We start from the raw sequence: 21544 nt of genomic DNA on the forward strand, positions 1-21544 counted from the left end.
TAATGGTTATTGCATTGTGTTGAATGTTTAGTGTATGACTATTATTGGTATAATAGTTGGTTTAGATTTTAGTTTCAATGTATGATTCTTGTAGATCGTCCGACCTACTTATTAAAGTATGTCACTTGCATCTCGATTTAGATTTTTGAATTATATATATTTTATAAGAATGAGGTTCACACGCTCCACCGCGTACGAGATTTTTTTTACATAAATTTCTTTTTTTTTTCTTTTTTTTTTTTGGCAAAAAAAAAACCGAAACTTTTATAATACACGAGACCTTCATCAAAAAAATGAAGACTCGGAACAAGGATACAAACATAGGCACCGAGGCCAAACAACACAAACACCTCTACAAACACGAACACAAAAAACAAAAACAACAAAAGCTCAAAGAAACTAACAAATTATCGAACGAAAAAAACTTAACCATCAAACTTAGACCTTCGAACAACCACTCCTTTACCTTTCTTTAGTCGAGCCCTCGATCTCTCTTTAAGCTTCGGAAGCGTGTTCGACCCAATCAACTTACCTTCCACCCTAACTAAGCCTTCAATACCTTTTAACGCCTCCTCAAAAAAACTATACGTTCCACCTGACCCACCACCCTCACCCGACCCGACACCCGACTCAGGACCTAAACCGGGCTCAGAACCAGGCCCAACATCAGGCCTATTAACCATCTCAGGCCCACCAGAATCCTTACCAAACAAATGATCCACACGACCCGTTTCCAACCCGTCCATCTTGCTGCTCGACTGTCCAACTTCAAAACCTACACGTACCGGAGCAAGACCCGAACCGCTCTTCTCATTCACCTTTTTAAGAGACCCTAAACCCCCACCCCTATCACTATCACTTGGACTTGGACCTGAACAACGAGCCCGTTTACGTTTTCGAAAACCATGAGAATCTAACGCCGCTTGAACCTGATCTAAAGAGAACGTAACCGAAGAAGGTGTAACAATACCAGAACCCGACTTAACAATGTTAGAAGTATCAAAACCTACCTTATTACCCGTAACAACCGGAGAGGTAAATCCAACATCGTCCTCATTACCAACAAAACCTCCTTCCCCAATACCTTCACCCAAAACCTCCCCACTGTTAACAGGAACACCTTTAGCCGGAGTCACTACAACATCAGACTCAATCGGTTCCAACCCACCAATATTAACCTCAACATTAACTAACCCACTCAAAATCGATTCATTAGAAGAAAAAATAAAATCCGATGCAAACTCATCCGCCTTCAATCTCTCGCCGACCACCGCATCCGCAACCTCATTAACCCAAATGTGTCTTTTTACAATGGAAACCGAGATCAAATTCGCCGGAACAAGCTCGTGCAAATGCTTAACACATTTAGTTTCGATGAACGCAAAAGAGGAACCCGAACCTAAGAGGTTGGCCGATGAAGACGCCACCTTCAACACCACGCCAACCCGACTAGCAACCTTCTTTGATACAATCGACCGAAACAAATTTGGCCGGAATGCCACGTATCTCGACCCACCCAAATCTCATAAACTCCTCGGCCTTAGATGCAAAGGGCGCCACCAAAACGAAACGGGGATCCGAAGCATGGGTAAGAACATTTGAATAAGTAGCCGAATCGTTGCAAACCACCACACACCCATAAGTACCCAATTTGCTATATCTTGCAATCACAGCTTTACACTTCGAGAGAAAGCTCTTCACTTTCTCTTCCAATAAAAAGACAGAATCAACCAGTAGGATACTCCGATCCAGTGACTCAACAACATCTCGATTCGGTACAAGTGAAACGGAGGAACGAGACCGGACATAATCATTTCCAAAAACACCAGGACCTTCACTCCGCCTAATCGGCCATCCAACAAAAATAGGACGCCCAAAAACAGTCGAGCCATTCATCGATTGAACCGCTGCAGCCGCGTGTGATGAATCAACGAAGGAGATGAAGGCGAACCGCCGGAAGGACCAAGATTTGATTTCCTTAATTTGTCCGATCTTTCCAAATGCATCATCAAGCATGTTATGTGAATATATGTTTATAATACAAATATTTTAACGTGTATGAGTCTAACATAACCCGAAAGATAATAACTCATTTCAACACACCAAACACCTTTTACAATTGAAGAAGATGTACAACAATTTTCATAATTTTCTTTTGATTATATACTAACTGAGTATATATATGTATAAGATAACGTGTGTAAAAAAATAAAAAAACTTGTAAAAAAATATTGTTCAAAAGTTTGAAGGAAGAATTATAAAATAAAAAAAATGAATGGTGATAACACCAAAATTACACATATTTTTATACCCCTTTTATAGTGTTATCTTTCTCGTGTTCGCACAATTATGACCTATTCATTTGCTTACTGGGGGAAAATGAACAAATGCTACTAACAATGTGGAAAGTTTGTTTGTGATCTATGCAGGTACATTAATATAGAAAACAAGCCAAAATACAGGAGAAACACAGAGCCAAAAGATAGAGAAACATGCTCAGGCCGTCGGTCTAATACCCTAGGTCAGCGGCCCTGTGGAAGTTAAAGGACGATTCAAAATGAAGTCAATGCTGAGGAAAAGTTCCCTCACAAAGCATAATATGGCGGCCGAAAGTCCCAAGACGGCGGCCCATCTAAATAAGGAAATAATTCAGTTTTAAAGAGACAACCTCATAGACAGCTCAGGGTGGTGGCCCAAAGGCAAACGCCGCCGACCCTTGTTAAGGAAATGATTTACGTGTTTTAGCCAAAAAAGTAAATAAATCCCAGAATACTCTCAGGCTGGTGACCTAAAAGCAACGCTGCCGGCTGAGCGTGCCTGATGCGATACATAAGATCCTTTCCATAACTCAAGACGGCAGCCAAAAGTGTCAAGATTGCGGTTTCTACTCCACTGACCTACTCAGACTGGCGGCCAACATTTGCCTATATAAAGAAGACTCCGGTTTATGAATTATATGTGTTAGTTTTGATAGTATAGTTTAGGTTTTCATTATGTTATTCCGTCTACAGTTTTTACACTCAATTTACATTTTCAATTCAATTGCAAGTATTGTTATTTCAATTATCAAGTTATTTTCCAAGTCAGGAACAATTGTACTACCTTTCATTTAAGTTAGCGAAGCTTTCTACATTTTACATTCCCGTTATTCAGATTTATCTTTTAGTTAAGTAGGGCCAGCGGCCTGAGTGGTGAGGCCGATGGTCCGAGACCTTCAAAACCAGAAAACGATTTCGAACACTGTATATGATAATCAGAAGTAATTTTTTGTCTCTTAACGTTCCAAGCCGCTGGCTATCAATGACTAGCCGGCGGCGGAACCAACGAACATTAGGTCTCTATGACAATCTGGTAAAAGCTTGGTTAAGCCGGTGACTGTCTATGGTCAGCCGACGGCCTTGATTGTTCAACATACTAGTCAGAGTCTGGATAACAACAATCGGCGGCTTGGTCTGTACCGACGGCTATTACTTGGTTTTTGAATGCGATCTGTTGAGAATTTTTACGAGCTTAACTAGTTAGACTCACTGTGGTAAGTTTGGTTCTATTCCATGTATGGTAAATTATATTGCAAAAGGTGTGATTTGAGTTTACATGACAGACTCATTGTGGTAAGTTTGGTTCTACATGACATTTGGTTTTATTTCAAGTATGGTAAGTTGAAATGTTCCGTTCATATTGATTTATAAACGTTCCATATTAATTGATTTCGTTGCGAGGTTTTGCCCTCTATATGAGACGTTTTTCAAAGACTGCATTCGATTTTAAAACAAACCATAACCTTTATTTTATCGATAAAGGTTTAAAAATAATACGACGATTATCAAATAATGATAATCTAAAATATAGCGTTTTCACACGATTATTACATAATGGTTTACAATAATATTACACATCAATTTAAGTCTTCGAATGCAGTTTTTAAACAATATTATACAAGCATGCTGACTCCAACTCTTGTCCATAAATTAGCATGCAACAGCGGAAGCTCTTAATAATCACCTGAGAATAAACATGCTTTAAACGTCAACAAAAATGTTGATGAGTTGTAGGTTTAACCTATATATTTATCAAATCGTAATAATAGACCACAAGATTTCATATTTTCATTTCTCATAAACAACATGCAATCTGCATAAAAATCATTCATATGATGAACACCCGGTAACCGACCTTAACAGGATGCATATAGAATATCTCCATCATTCTGGGACTCTCATCGGACATGATAAATCGAAGTACTAAAGCATCCGTAATTCGGATGAGGCTTGTTGGGCCAAATAGATCTATCTTTAGGATTCGCGTCAATTGGTGGCAATTATAATAAACACCAATTCTTAGGCTACCAAGCTAAAAAGGGGCATATTCGGTTCGATAATTCAACATAGAATATAATTTTGATCACTTGTGTCTATTTTGTAAAACATTTATAAAACTGCATGTATTCTCATCCCAAAAATAATAGATTTTAAAAGTGGGACTATAACTCACTTTCACAGATTTTTACTTCATCGGGAGGTAAGACTTGGCCACTGGTCGATTCACGAACCTATAACAAATATGTACATATATATCAAAGTATGTTCAAAATATATTTACAACATTTTTAATACGTTTTAATGTTTTAAGTTTATTAAGCCAGTTGTCCTCGTTAGTAACCTACAACTAGTTGTCCACAGTTAGATGTACAGAAAAATAAATTGATATATATTATCTTGAATCAATCCACGACCCAGTGTATACACGTCTCAGGCTAGATCACAACTCAAAGTATATATATTTTTGGAATCAACCTCAACCCTGTATAGCTAACTCAATCATTACTGCATATAGAGTGTCTATGGTTGTTCCAAATAATATATATATACATGGGTCGATATGATATGTCAAAACATTTGCATACGTGTCTATGGTATCCCAAGATTACATAATATATTAGAATACATGTATGATACAATATAAGTTAGCTAGGATATGATTAATATAGATTTGTTACCAATTTTCACGTAGCTAAAACTAGTAAAAATATCCAATTTTGTTTTACCCATAACTTCTTCGTTTTAAATCCGGTTTGAGTGATTCAAGTTGCTATGGTTTCATATTGAACTTAATTTTATGAATCTAAACATAAAAAGTATAAGTTTATAGTCGGAAATATAGGTTACAAGTCGTTTTTGTAAAGGTAGTCATTTCAGTCGAAAGAACGACGTCTAGATGACAATTTTGGAAAACATACTTTCACTTTGAGTTTAACCATGAATTTTGGATATAGTTTCATGTTCATAAGAAAAATTATTTTCCCAGAAGAACAACTCTTAAATCAAAGTTTATCATAGTTTTTAATTAACTAACCCAAAACAGCCCGCGGTGTTACTACGACGGCGTATATCCAGTTTTACGGTGTTTTTCGTGTTTTCAGGTTTTAAATCATTAAGTTAGCATATCATATAGATATAGAACATGTATTTAGTTGATTTTAAAAGTCAAGTTACAAGGATTAACTTTTGTTTGCGAACAAGTTTAGAATTAACTAAACTATGTTCTAGTGATTACATGTTCAAATCTTCGAATAAGATAGTTATACATATATGAATTGAATGATGTTATGAACATCATTGCTACCTCAAGTTTAGTAGGTAAACCTACTGGAAATGATGAAAAAATAACTTGAGCTTCAAAGGATCTTTGATGGCTTGGAAGTTCTTGAAACAGAATCATGACACAAAAACAAGTTCAAGTAAGTTTATTACTCGAATTAAGATAGTTATAGTTATAGAAATTGAATCAAAGCTTGAATATGAATATTACCTTGATTTAGAAAGATAACCTACTGTAAATAATAAAGGTTTCTTGATCTTAGATGATTGCTTGGAATGGATTAGGAAACTTGGAAGTAAACTTGTAAACTTGGAAGTGTTCTTGACGTGTTCTTGAGTAATTGTTTTTATGATGATTATAGGTAATAACCAAAGCTTGTATTTGATGATTTTTGCTGGAAAAATAGTAACTTAGACGTTCATGGAAGAGTGTGTGTGCTTTGAGAGAGAATTGGGAAGAAAATTGGAAGTGAAATGGAGTAGGTGGTGAGTGGTGAAAGTGAGTGGGGTTAAAAGGAGTTCTTGTTTTTGTTTCCTTGCTCATAAGTCATGCTAGATGTTAAATTATGGTTCTCACATGGTTAGGTGACTCACATGGGCTGCTAAGAGCTGATCATTGGAGTGTATATACCAATAGTAAATACATTTAGAAGCTGTGTATTGTACAAGTACAAATACGAGTGCATACGAATAGAATTGTTGATGAAAATGAATGAGAATGTAATCGTAAGCATTTTTGTTAAGTAGAAGTACTTGGATAAGTGTCTTAAATTCTTTCAAAAGTGTATGAATACATATTAAAACACTACATGTATATACATTTTAACTGAGTCGTTAAGTCATCGTTAGTCGTTACATGTAAATGTTGTTTTGAAACCTTTAAGTTAACGATCTTGTTAAATGTTGTTAACACATTGTTTATTATATCTAATGAGATGTTAAATTATTACATTATCATGATATAATGATGTATTAATATATCTTAATATGATATATATACAGTTAAATGTCGTTACAATGATAATCGTTACATATATGTCTCGTTTCGAAATCCTTAAGTTAGTAGTCTTGTTATTACATAAGTAGTTCATTGTTATTATACTTAATGATATGTTTACTTATCATTTAACATGTTTATCTATAGTGTATCAATATCTTAAAATGATTCATATGTAATTAGTAAGACGTTGTTATAACGATAATCGTTATATATACCGTTTTCAAGTTTCTTAATTCAATAGTCTCATTTTTATGTATATAACTCATTGTTAAAATACTTAATGAGGTACATACTTATCATAATATCATGATAACTATATATATATATATATCCATATGTATGTCATCATATAGTTTTTACAAGTTTTAACATTCGTGAATCGCCGGTCAACTTGGTTGGTCAATTGTCTATATAAAACCTATTTCAATTAATCAAGTCTTAACAAGTTTGATTTCTTAACATGTTGGAAACACTTAATCATGTAAATCTAAATTTCATTTAATATATATAAACATGGAAAAGTTCGGGTCACTACATAAGTTTGGTTCTATTTCAGTTTGTGACTATTTCAATATGTACGGGTAGTACCGCCAGATTAAGTCTCATAGTATAATCGCACGTTAAACCTTAGCAACACTTAAGCGACATGGAAAAGTTCAGGTCACTACATAAGTTTGGTCTACACACTCGGTTCATGAGGTCCATGAACACAGCTGGTGCGTTAGTCAACCCAAACGGCATAACCATAAACTCATAATGACCGTAACACGTTCTGAAAGCAGTTTTCGGAATATCATCCTCCTTCACCCGCATTTGATGATATCCGGAACATAAATCAATCTTCGAATAAACTGACGAACCTTGTAATTGATCAAATAAGTCGTCGATTCTCGGTAGTTGGTAACGGTTCTTGATGGTAAGTTTGTTCAACTCTCGGTAGTTGATACACAACCTGAATGTACCATCTTTCTTCTTGACAAACAAAACAGGAGCTCCCCATGGTGATGTACTTGGTCGTATGAAACCACGTTCTAATATTTCTTGTAGTTAGCTTTGGAATTCCTTCATTTCGCTGGGTGCGAGTCTGTATGGAGCACGAGCTATTGGTGCAGCTCCTGGTACAAGATCTATTTGAAATTCAACAGATCGGTGTGGAGGTAGTCCCGGTAATTCTTTCGGAAATACATCGGGAAATTCTTTTGCAACGGGAACATAATTGATGTTCTTTTCTTCGGTTTGTACTTTCTCGACATGTGCTAGCACAACATAGCGACCTTTTCTTATTAGCTTTTGCGCCTTCAAGTTACTAATAAGGTTTAGCTTCGCGTTGCTCTTTTCTTCGTACACCATTAAGGGTTTTCCTTCTTCTCGTATAATGCGAATTGCATTTTTGTAACATACAATCTCTGCTCTCTCCTTTTTCAACCAGTCCATGCCAATTATCACATCAAAACTCCCTAAATCTACTGGTATCAAATCAATCTTAAACGTTTCGCTAACCAGTTTAATTTCTCGATTCCGACATATTTTATCTGCCGAAATTAATTTACCGTTTGCTAATTCGAGTAAAAATTTATTATTCATAGACGTCAATGGACCACTTAATTTAGCACAAAAATCTCTACTCATATAGCTTCTATCTGCACCCGAATCAAATAAAACATAAGCAGGTTTTTCATCGATAAGAAACGTACCCGTAACAAGCTCCGGGTCTTCCTGCGCTTCTTCCGCATTAATGTTAAAAAATCTCACACGGCTTTGCCCATTATTATTTCCCTGGTTTGGGCACGTAGTTTTGTAGTGGCCCTTCTTTCCGCATCCGAAACAAATAATGTGGGCAGTATTTGTTCTTTTAGTCACTGGTCCGAATGCTTCACATTTCACTGCAGCATGACCCTTCCTATTACATTTGGTACATACTACTTCACAAAATTTACCCGGATGATATCCTTCACACCAATAGCATGGAATTTTCTGATTGTTGTTATTGAGATTGCTATTGGGATTGATGTGGTTGTTATTGTTATTGGGACGTTTGGTGAAGTTATTGTTGTTGGGATGCTTGTTGTAGTTGTTGTTGGGATTGCGATTGTTGTTGTTGCAATTGATGTTGCGGTTGTTGGGATAGTTGTTGCGATTGTGGTTGTGATTGTTGTTGTTGTTGTATTGGTAACTCTTGTCACTGTTTTCCTCCCACTTTCTCTTGACTTGTTTCGTGTTGGCCTCTTCGGCCGCCTGTTCTTTAATCCTTCCCTTAATCTGATTTATGAGTTTGTGAGCCATTCGACTTGCCTTTTGTATGGAGGCGGGCTCGTGTGAACTCATATCTTCTTGAATCCTTTATGGTCACCCTTTTACAAATGCGTCAATCTTCTCCTCTTCATCTTCGAACGCTCTTGGACACAATAGGCTCAACTCTGTGAATCGTCGTTCGTACGTGGTGATGTTGAAACCTTACGTTCGTAATCCTCTAAGCTCTACCTTAAGCTTATTAACCTCGTTTCTGGGACGATACTGCTCGTTCATCAAGTGCTTGAATGCTGACCACGGTAGTGCGTAAGCAACATCTTGTCCCACATGCTCGAGATAGGTGTTCCACCATGTTAACGCAATACATTTGAAGGTATGCGTAGCGTACTTTACTTTGTCTTCTTCAGTACATTTACTTATGGCAAAAACCGATTCAACCTTTTCGGTCCACCGTTTCAATCCGATTGGACCCTCGGTTCCATCGAATTCCAAAGGTTTGCAAGCAGTGAATTCTTTATAGGAGCATCCTACACGAGTTCTTGTGGAATTTGTTCCACTGCTAGAACCAGAGTTATTGTTATTATTTTGCATTGCAGCTTGCACCGCAGCTATGTTCGCAGCAAGGAAAACACGAAAGTCTTCCTCGCTCATGTTCAAGTTCTGACGAGTAGTCGGTGCCATTTCCTTCAAAAATAGCCAAAAGAATTAAGTTAATCATATAGAATATTAAGAGTAGTCAATAGTATTTCGTAGCATAATATGAACTTATTTATAAAAGCTTTTTCTTCATATTAGCGTTTTATAGTTTTAATTCGGGTAGTAACTACCCGTTAAGTTCATACTTAGTAGCTAATATACAATTCAACTACTACAATTCTATATGAAAAACTGATTACAATAATATTCCACATTCAAACTTATATACAATATTTTGCAAACTTACAATACCGCTATTTTACATATAGCATGAAATATAGCACATAAAAACTTTGATACAAAGCAGTTGTGACAACAATCCTAGTTAATACGCAAGTCGTTCAGCAAAGGCAATAAAAACACGTAATTCATACATCCAGAAACAAGTCATGCATTCTGGTTTTACTAAGACTACTTTCCATCCTTGGTCTTGTGGAACATAACCGTTGTGGCCGTTGACAAGACAACATGTTGTAACATCGTCGAAGGGACGAGGGTTTCGTAATGTCCAACAACCCCGTAATAATCTAAAAACCTTGTTTCTCACCCCAACTACTGAATCCGTCACTTGTGGGAAGGTTTTATTTAAAAGTTAAAATCCGATGTTCTTTTTCTCACTTTGGTGAGAAGTAACCCGTAAGCATAACATGCTTCTTTATGTTGCATGTTAGCAGCACTTTCTAAAGTTCGAAGTCCTATGTTGGGATATGTTGAGTCAAAATAGGTTTTTAACCCGTAGCGTAAAATTGCATTTGAGTTTCCCGCATTTAACGCTTTAAAGAAAACACGGTGTAACTTACGGTCTCCCCAATGTGATATACCCCATCTATCAAAGGAAAGCCTTTTATAAACTAAGGCATTTCTGGAAAGTCTTTCAAATGTTTGACAAGTTAATTTCGCTATAACTAAATGTGCTGATGAATTCTGACCAACTCTAGATAAAATTTCATCAATCATATCCTCTGGTAGGTCTTCTAAAATATTCGGTTGTCTACCCTTAACGTCCATTTTGTTTTTATACTGTAAAATAGACAAGAATTAGATTCGTAAAAGATAATTAACAAACAATACAAGCAATTTTTACATATAACATAAAAGTACAAGCACACTACAATACATATAATACACAACATGATTACAACCCTCTAATCTGAATCACTGGTTTCTTCTTCTTCGGACTTGGTTCGTATTCCTAATTTTCTAGGGATATATGGTGTTCCTCTAATACGATCCGTCATTTTCCACAATGGTTTAGAAAAACTGGTGGTTTAGAGGTTCCCAGGTTATTGTTACATTTTAGGAAATACGGATGTTGCCGATACATATAAAGTTCATCAGGGTTGGAATCAGGTTTATCTATTTTTATACCTTTTCCCCTATTATTTTCTTTTGCTTTATTAAATTGGGTCGAGGTAATTTCTATAACATCATCGGAATCTTCATCGGGATCCGATTCATCGGAAAATTGGTAATCTTCCCAATATTTTGCTTCCTTGGCGGAAACACCATTGACCATTTTTAACTTTGGTCCGTTGGTTGAGGAATTTCTTTTATTTAATCGATTTACTGTAGGTATCAATATTTCTTCCTCCGGAACCTCTTCTTCTTCCGGTTCCTCCTCTTCCGGTTTTTCTTCGAGAATTTGTGAATCTTCCCAAAATATATTCGACTCTTCATTATTATTAAGTGAGTCGATGGGATTTGTACTAGAGGTAGACATCTATCACACAACATCAAACATGTTAAGATATTAATTTATCACATAATATTTACATGTTAATAATATATAGTTTCCAACAAAAAATGTTAAGCAATCGTTTTTGAAGAAAAACACGGTCGAAGTCCATACTCACTAATGCATCCTAACAAACTCGGTAAGACACACTAATGCAAAAATTATGGTTCTCTAAGACCAACGCTCGGATACCAACTAAAATGTACCGTTCATATCGATTTATAAACGTTCCATATTAATTGATTTCGTTGCGAGGTTTTGACCTCTATATGAGACATTTTTCAAAGACTGCATTCGATTTTAAAACAAACCATAACCTTTATTTTATCGATAAAGGTTTAAAAATAATACGATGATTATCAAATAATGATAATCTAAAATATAGCGTTTTCACACGATTATTACATAGTGGTTTACAATAATATTACACATCAATTTAAGTCTTCGAATGCAGTTTTTAAACAATATTATACAAGCATGCTGACTCCAACTCTTGTCCATAAATTAGCATGCAACAGCGGAAGCTCTTAATAATCACCTGAGAATAAACATGCTTTAAACGTCAACAAAAATGTTGGTGAGTTATATGTTTAACCTATATATTTATCAAATCGTAATAATAGACCACAAGATTTCATATTTCCATTTTTCATAAACAACATGCAATCTGCATAAAAATCATTCATATGATGAACACCTGGTAACCGACCTTAACAGGATGCATATAGAATATCCCCATCATTCCGGGACTCTCATCGGACATGATAAATCGAAGTACTAAAGCATCCGTAACTCGGATGAGGCTTGTTGGGCCAAATAGATCTATCTTTAGGATTCACGTCAATTGGTGGCAATTATAATAAACACCAATTCTTAGGCTACCAAGCTAAAAAGGGGCATATTCGGTTCGATAATTCAACATAGAATGTAATTTTGATCATTTGTGTCTATTTTGTAAAACATTTATAAAACTGCATGTATTCTCATCCCAAAAATAATAGATTTTAAAAGTGGGACTATAACTCACTTTCACAGATTTTTACTTCGTTGGGAAGTAAGACTTGGCCACTGGTCGATTCACGAACCTATGACAAATATGTACATATATATCAAAGTATGTTCAAAATATATTTACAACATTTTTAATACGTTTTAATGTTTTAAGTTTATTAAGTCAGCTGTCCTCGTTAGTAACTTACAACTAGTTATCCACAGTTAGAAGTACAGAAAAATAAATTGATATATATTATCTTGAATCAATCCATGACCCAGTGTATACATGTCTCAGGTTAGATCACAACTCAAAGTATATATATTTTTGGAATCAATCTCAACCCTGTATAGCTAACTCAATCATTACTGCATATAGAGTGTCTATGGTTGTTACAAATAATATATATACATGGGTCGATATGATATGTCAAAACATTTGCATACGTGTCTATGGTATCCCAAGATTACATAATATATTAGAATACATGTATGATACAATATAAGTTAGCTAGGATATGATTAATATAGATTTGTTACCAATTTTCACGTAGCTAAAACTAGTAAAATTATCCAATTTTATTTTACCCGTAACTTCTTCGTTTTAAATCCGTTTTGAGTAATTCAAGTTGCTATGATTTCATATTGAACTTAAATTTATGAATCTAAACAGAAAAAGTATAATTTTATAGTCGGAAATACAGGTTACAAGTCGTTTTTGTAAAGGTAGTCATTTCAGTCGAAAGAACGACGTCTAGATGACCATTTTGGAAAACATACTTCCACTTTGAGTTTAACCATGATTTTTGGATATAGTTTCATGTTCATAAGAAAAATAATTTTCCCAGAAGAACAACTCTTAAATCAAAATTTATCATAGTTTTTAATTAACTAACCCAAAACAGCCCGCGGTGTTACTACGACGGCGTATATCCAGTTTTACGGTGTTTTTCGTGTTTTCAGGTTTTAAATCATTAAGTTAGCATATCATATAGATATAGAACATGTGTTTAGTTGATTTTAAAAGTCAAGTTAGAAGGATTAACTTTTGTTTGCGAACAAGTTTAGAATTAACTAAACTATGTTCTAGTGATTACATGTTCAAATATTCGAATAAGATAGTTATACATATATGAATCGAATGATGTTATGAACATCATTACTACCTCAAGTTTAGTAGGTAAACCTACTGGAAATGATGAAAAAATAACTTGAGCTTCAAAGGATCTTTGATGGCTTGGAAGTTCTTGAAATAGAATCATGACACAAAAACAAGTTCAAGTAAGTTTATTACTCGAATTAAGATAGTTATAGTTATAGAAATTGAATCAAAGCTTGAATATGAATATTACCTTGATTTAGAAAGATAACCTACTATAAATAACAAAGGTTTCTTGATCTTAGATGATTGCTTGGAATGGATTAGGAAACTTGGAAATAAACTTGTAAACTTGGAAGTGTTCTTGATGTGTTCTTGAGTAATTGTTTTTATGATGATTATAGGTAATAACTAAAGCTTGTATTTGATGATTTTTGCTGGAAAAATAGTAACTTAGACGTTCATGGAAGAGTATGTGTGCTTTGAGAGAGAATTGGGAAGAAAATTGGAAGTGAAATGGAGTAGGTGGTGAGTGGTGAAGGTGAGTGGGGTTAAAAGGAGTTCTTGTTTTTGTTTCCTTGCTCATAAGTCATGCTAGATGTTAAATGATGGTTCCCACATGGTTAGGTGACTCACATGGGCTGCTAAGAGCTGATCATTGGAGTGTATATACCAATAGTAAATACATTTAGAAGCTGTGTATTGTACAAGTACAAATACGAGTGCATACGAGTAGAATTGTTGATGAAAATGAATGAGGATGTAATCGTAAGCATTTTTGTTAAGTAGAAGTACTTGGATAAGTGTCTTGAAGTCTTTCAAAAGTGTATGAATACATATTAAAACACTACATGTATATACATTTTAACTGAGTCGTTAAGTCATCGTTAGTCGTTACATGTAAATGTTGTTTTGAAACCTTTAAGTTAACGATCTTGTTAAATGTTGTTAACACATTGTTTATTATATCTAATGAGATGTTAAATTATTACATTATCATGATATAATGATGTATTAATATATCTTAATATGATTATATATACAGTTAAATGTCGTTACAATGATAATCGTTACATATATGTCTCGTTTCGAAATCCTTAAGTTAGTAGTCTTGTTTTTACATAAGTAGTTCATTGTTATTATACTTAATGATATGTTTACTTATCATTTAACATGTTTATATATAGTGTATCAATATCTTAAAATGATTCATATGTAATTAGTAAGACGTTGTTATAACGATAATCGTTATATATACCGTTTTCAAGTTTCTTAATTCAATAGTCTCATTTTTATGTATATAACTCATTGTTAAAATACTTAATGAGGTACATACTTATCATAATATATATATATATATATATATATATATATATATATATATATATATATATATATATATATATATATATATATATATATATATATATGTCATCATATAGTTTTTACAAGTTTTAACATTCATGAATCGCCGATCAACTTGGGTGGTCAATTGTCTATATAAAACCTATTTCAATTAATCAAGTCTTAACAAGTTTGATTGCTTAATATGTTGGAAACACTTAATCATGTAAATATCCATTTCATTTAATATATATAAACATGGAAAAGTTCGGGTCACTACATAAGTTTGGTTCTATTTTAGTTTGTGACTATTTCAATATGTGCGGGTAGTACCGCCAGATTAAGTCTCATAGTATAATCGCACGTTAAACCTTAGCAACACTTAAGAGACAATTAACTATGCTTTGAGAGTAGTAGGGGTAATATCCTACTATTCGCGTCCAACACTTAAAGTCATTCGAGAATACGTACTTAATTTATAATCCGACTACACATAAAATCCTCAACTGAACCAGCATCCTTCCTGACGTGCGTGCAGTCGTGTGCATGTGCGAAATCAACCATTTAAATTTATATTACGACAACTTTAGCATTAACGGGTAGAGTCTCGATCATTGTAGAGCAGTGGGTATAAGTACATGATCGTCAAGAGAGGTAGGCAATAATTGTATTCAGTGAATTTATATTATCTATTGTACCTCGTTTTATTATATATATATATATATATATATATATATATATATATATATATATATATATATATATATATATTAGTTGGGGGGTTTTGTATTACAGGAGCAATGGATAATATGGATTTCATTTAAATAAAGGAAAGGAAGGATGCTTGTTCGGTTAAGGATTTTATATATAAACTGGTCTTATTTTAAGAGTGTTTTTCTCGAATGACTTTGAGTGCTTGAACATAAACATCGGGGTGATTAATCCCTCTAATCACGATTTGTACCTAACTGTCACTTAAGTGCCACTAAGGTTAAACGTATGATTACACTACGGGACTTAGTCTGGTAGTTCCACCCGCACATATCGAATACATTAAGAGGTCTAAATCATTAATGTACCAATATCACGATTCTAAGCCATCAACTTGACCATCAAGGCTGCCTTCATGAGTTATGGAAAGTGTCTTATGTATCTTAACTGGAACGCTCAACCGGCGTCTTGACCATTAAGGCCGCCATCCTGAGAGATCCTTTCCTTTTTTACTACTGAGACACGTTAATCTTTTCTTTAAATAACCCCGACAGCTCTGACTTCTTAGCAGCCGTCTTGAGTTGCTTCTGGAACTTTCTTCATTAACGCCGAATATTTTCCTTATTTAATTTGACCGTCATACTGGTGATCGAGGCCGCCATATTGAGCTTCGGGAACTATTCTTCTATGTTTTGACTTTAATTTGAATTTCATTTGACACTAGTGAGGCCGCCGGCCTGGGAGATAAGGCCGCCGTCCTGGGCAGTTTCTCAGGTTTTCTTTGGCTTCTTCATTTTATTGTATTTTAGGCGTGTTTTCTCCATAATTGTATCTGTAAAAATCACAAACAACTTATCACACGGTTAGTAGCATTTGCTCATTTTTTTCACAATAAGCAAAGGAATAAGTCATATTTGTGCGAATTGAGGAAGATAGTACCGTAAAGGGGTAAAAAGAAGAGGAAATAAAAAAGCCGTCGAAGCGCGTTGAATGTGTGTGTTTGCCTTTGAAAAAAATAAAAACAAAATAAAAATAGTTATAAATTTGATGGAGAAATGGGATAAAAGTTGAGGGTGGATTATATCGCCTAATTTATACATGTTTGAAATATCAATTTAAGAAGATATTATTTCTATTTTAAACTTAATGGTGTCTATTTTGAGAACATATTGATGTTGTATGTGTTTGAAATAGTTTGAGTGATTTTGTAGGATAAGTGATGAAAAACGATGTTAAAAGAGGCTAAAAGTGGTGAAAATACGAAAGCTTGATGAAGTATGGATGGGGAATGAAGTGAAGTCGAAAGAAAGTCAAAAACAGCCCCATCTGTATTACAGCTGCCAGCTATCACAATGAAGATCATAACTGAATTTCCAGAAAAGTCAAAATTGTCGACGAAAATAAAAGAGCCACCGGCCTTCAAATAAAAGAGCCCCCGGCTATTAAAGGGCCGACGGCTATCATCTGGATTTTATGAAGATCGAAAAGTCTGACAAAAATAATTCGATCCGCCGTCTAAGCAAAGAGCCGCTAGCTTTTGGAGAAGATTCTAGAAACACCAAAAGGGCAGTCGGCTAACACCAATAGCCACCGGCTAAATCTGCAAACAACCCTTTATTGTTGAAACTACCACCAGCTCGATTTAATTCGAACTTTTTAGAGGTCTTGCACTATAAATAGAGGCTTAGGCTAGAGGTTGAGATATACTTTTTGAATTCAATTTTTACGAATTTTAGTTAGTTTTCTCTCAAGAATAGTTTAGGTTTTATATTCAAGAATTCTAATATTCTAACAAATTTGTTCTACGATTACTTTTGTAATATTTATTATTTATTATTCATGTTCATCTTAATTTCAATGTTTACTTTAATCATTGTCTTGTTTATTTTTTTAATCTTTATTGTTACTTACATGGTTAACTAAATTTGTTACTATTCACTTGGTAATAATATGATTTCTAGTTACGGTTAATGATTATTTTAATACTTGTATGAATTAGAATTTGTATGTTCAAGTAATAACCACGGATTATCTAGACATTAAGATGGAATTGTATGCGTAGCAAAGGATAAGATTGATGAACCTAGTTAATCCCAATACTTGCCTCTTACTAGTTTATCATGCATGTCAACCTTTATAGTTATATTTATTATTACATGCGAACCGGTTGAAGATAACAAAGTGACTAGTATACACCTAAGTCTTGAGATCTAACGAGCTTCACAACATAATGTATGTCTACCCGATATATGAGAGTTGGAGATTTAATGAACCTAGTTAAGTCAAACACTTGAATCATACTTATCTACCTAATTCACCGTGAGAATAACTTATTATTGGTTGGTCTGACTTACTAGTAGGTAATTGAACTAAAGTACAAGTTCATTAAACCACACTATCATTAAAAGCTTAACCCGAGCTAGGAGGATTGTGAAAACCCAAGTGAATACCTATTATCTTTTATTGTTATTTGCTATTTAAATATTGTTTAATTGATGAACAAAATCTCCCCTAATTAAAATTGTGACCATTTTTTTACAAAACATAATTGTCTTGCTCTTTGTGGGACGAATTTGACTTACCTATTACCTATTATTACATTGATCGGGCATGTTTCCTGTAATATGTGCTAGTAGTTAATTAGTTCGTTTTATTTAAGGGTGATCTACGTACATCGTTGAAAAATCAAAATAAAGAATGAAAGGGTAGAAAATGAAAGTAAAAAAGGAAGAAAAAAAAGAATGAGAAGAGAAATTAAAAAATAAAGAATTAAAGAAGTTAAAAAGGGACAGAGGAAGATGAGGTGAGAATTAGACCCTCGAATCTTCCGAGGACAAAGACTTAGGGCCTGTTTACCTTTTTTTCTATTAAGTCAAGTTATCCATATAGATGAGTATATGGATATAGATGTCAATATGAGATAATCTAATAAATATAAGATGATGTTTACTTTTATTACTCAATAAAATATCTTAATGATGAGAATGACAACTTTAGCCTTTTCTCATCAATTTTTCAATTGAAGATCTGTATAAACAACCTCTTCGACAAAACAGTGATAATGATCTCCAAAGTTATATACTAATATTACATCTACTTCTAATACTAAAGAATCAAATGAACAAAATAAATATAAATATAAGAAAAATAAACCACGTACAACAAAGAAAATGAAATTAAAAATCAACGACTTTCCAAACAAATAGATCTGTGTTTTCGGAAGTCCATACGCAAATAATACAAATAAATAAAATCATCATTATCATATTCATCAATCTCTCAATCGGAGATCTGCGTTTGTCGACGATTGATTTTGAACGTTATCGGAGCAGCAAGAGGTAGTAGTGACGGTGTTAATACCAAGCCGATGCATTTTCCTAGATTTGCGTTATTGTTGGTGTAAATTTTTCACCTCGTTAATAAAACTGGACATATAGATGAGTATATGGATTAAAATGAAAAAGGTGCAGCAAAATATTGGATCGAAAAGTTGTAAGATGAAAGAAGGTGAGGGTATTGGATTTAAGATGAAAAAGAAAGAAAAGGAAAGATGAGGGTAAAGATGGAAATGAGATGCTATATCCAGAGGACATGGGTTTTTCACATGAGCCATACAACCCACCAAACAGTTTGAATTAATCAAAAGGTTCCAAGTAAACACCCACTTTTTCTGTCCGAATAATTTCTTCAAAGAATTAATCCAATTAAGTCCTAAGTAAACAGGCCCTTAGACCAACTAACTAGGCTGCAAATGCAATATTTAACAATTTGTAACACATTTTATATAACTCTAAAGTATTCTATTTTCAAAATAAATAAAAAAATTCGTGAGAAGCTCGAACTTCAAAGCACACATCAACTCGTGATCAGAGCTAAAGAGACCAACATTTTAAATACATATGAAAAATACATAACTATAAGTTAACTATGAATATGATTTTAAATACCAAAGCATTTGAAATACTACGAGTAAATGATTTGAAATCCTAGGATTTATAATCTTATATCTTTTTGCTTCAAATTTTTATATAAAAATTTCAAAGTACTAACCCCGGATCTTTTTTTGATTTCAAATTCAATAAACTACTGCTAATGTCAAAACAAAGACCAAAATAATGTGTATCAAAAATCACAACATAGAAATACGTACATTTACAATAGTCAAAATATTCTAGTATAAAACTTACGATATTGAATAGCGAAATTGATAAGCTTGCTCTACATAATAAAGGAACTTAAAATACATACATTTATAATAAATTTCGAGTAGAGATCTTAGGCAAGGAATTGAAATTAAAAACCTTAGAACTCTAGTACAAAATTTATGTAAGGAATTAAATAAGTAAAAGGTTAGATCGAAACGAACACAAAAATAAAGCACGTGAATTTGTTTTTTTTTATTTTAAAAATAATGCACTTGAATTTGTTTTTTTCTTTTGTATATAGAAAAGAAAAGAGAATTGTTTGCCGGAGAATTAAGGAAGTGTAGGAGAAAACACAAAAATAGGCCATTTATAAATGAAAGATTTTAAAATCCATGCCATATTCAAAAATTTAGAAATCTAGTTTATGAATTTTCAAAAGGGAAAATGGCCCGAAAATGTAACATATTTTATCAAATTTGCCAATAAAGGTAATATGACTTTTCTAGATGCCCGAAAAGGATAACGTGTTTCAATTTTTGCCCGAAAAGGATTATGTTCTGAAAAAGTGTGAAATTGAAGGTAATATTGTCAAATTCATTAACAATCGTTAGTGATATTTCGTTAAGTGCAATCTCTTTTAAAAATAACAAAATTAAGCAATCTCTTTTACAAATTTTCTCAACTTTGTTCCTTAAAACATATATCATATTACATATTCAGTTCCAGGATTCACAAAACTTAAAATGATATTCAAAGCTTGAAGCTACTGTTTGTGATCATCATCATCCTCACAATTTCACACTTAATTCGAAAACCTGCAAATGCAAATAAAAACTTAATACAAAATAAATCAAGATTAAAAATCTAACTAAATTCAAATCAACAATTTTTTAACAAATTAAAGTACACCATCGAGTAGATCAAGAGCATTGAAACATTGAAACAAAGAAAATGAACCCCAAATAAATTAATGCTAGTAAAACAATACATAATCAAAATCAAAATTAAACACAATAATAGTAAAACACTAAATAAAAAATCCTTATCATTATAAGCCTGAAACTAAATCGAGATAAATTCAAAATTATGTTCAAAATGCGATTTCATCAAAATCACGTCACTTTCATAGCAATTAAACTTTCTAATAACTCAAAAACAAAATATCTGTACATAACAAAATCTTAAATTGCAACATTTATATTTTTGATTTCTTGATTTTGATGACTCCATTTCATATAAATCGAACGAAGATCTAGATCTGCATCTGCGGTGGTCGATGCAATCCCCGCCGAAGACGGAAAGGACAATCGGACCCCGACTATGGTTGCCGACACCACTTTAAATCGAACGAAGATCCTGGGTCTGTGTTTCTTGCTATAACGATGAACACGATGTAATGCCAGTGATTTAATTTTTAAAATCTAGATTTGAACACGATGAACACAATGAACACGATGAACATCAATTTTGGGGACGGGGTTTGAATTCAAGTTTCAAGAACATCACTTTATATTGGACTCATAAATCTGCATCTGTGAGTGTGTAGATGGAAGGAGCTCAAATGTGATGTTTTAATTGATAATGTGAACACCAATTTATATTGGACTTATAATTTAATTTATAAATCTAAATCAAATAAATGATGGTGGGGAGTTAACGAAAATTTGTCCCTTACATCCCAAGCTGAGCACTTAACGAAATTTCACTAACGATCGTTAATGAATTTGACAATATTACCTTCAATTTCACACTTTTTCAAATCATAATCCTTTTCGGGCAAAATTTAAAACACGTTATCTTTTTCAGGCATCTGGAAAAATCATATTACCTTTACTGGTAAATTTGGTAAAATATGTTACCTTTTCGGGCCATTTGCCCTTTTCAAAATCGTCATACTTTTCAAATACTCCAACCAAACTTATTATTATATGAAATTTTAGTTACAAATCCCATAAAATCCCATCGAAATCTCCCAAA

Source organism: Rutidosis leptorrhynchoides, chromosome 6, assembly GCF_046630445.1.
Source record: "Rutidosis leptorrhynchoides isolate AG116_Rl617_1_P2 chromosome 6, CSIRO_AGI_Rlap_v1, whole genome shotgun sequence".
Lineage (NCBI taxonomy): Eukaryota > Viridiplantae > Streptophyta > Magnoliopsida > Asterales > Asteraceae > Rutidosis > Rutidosis leptorrhynchoides.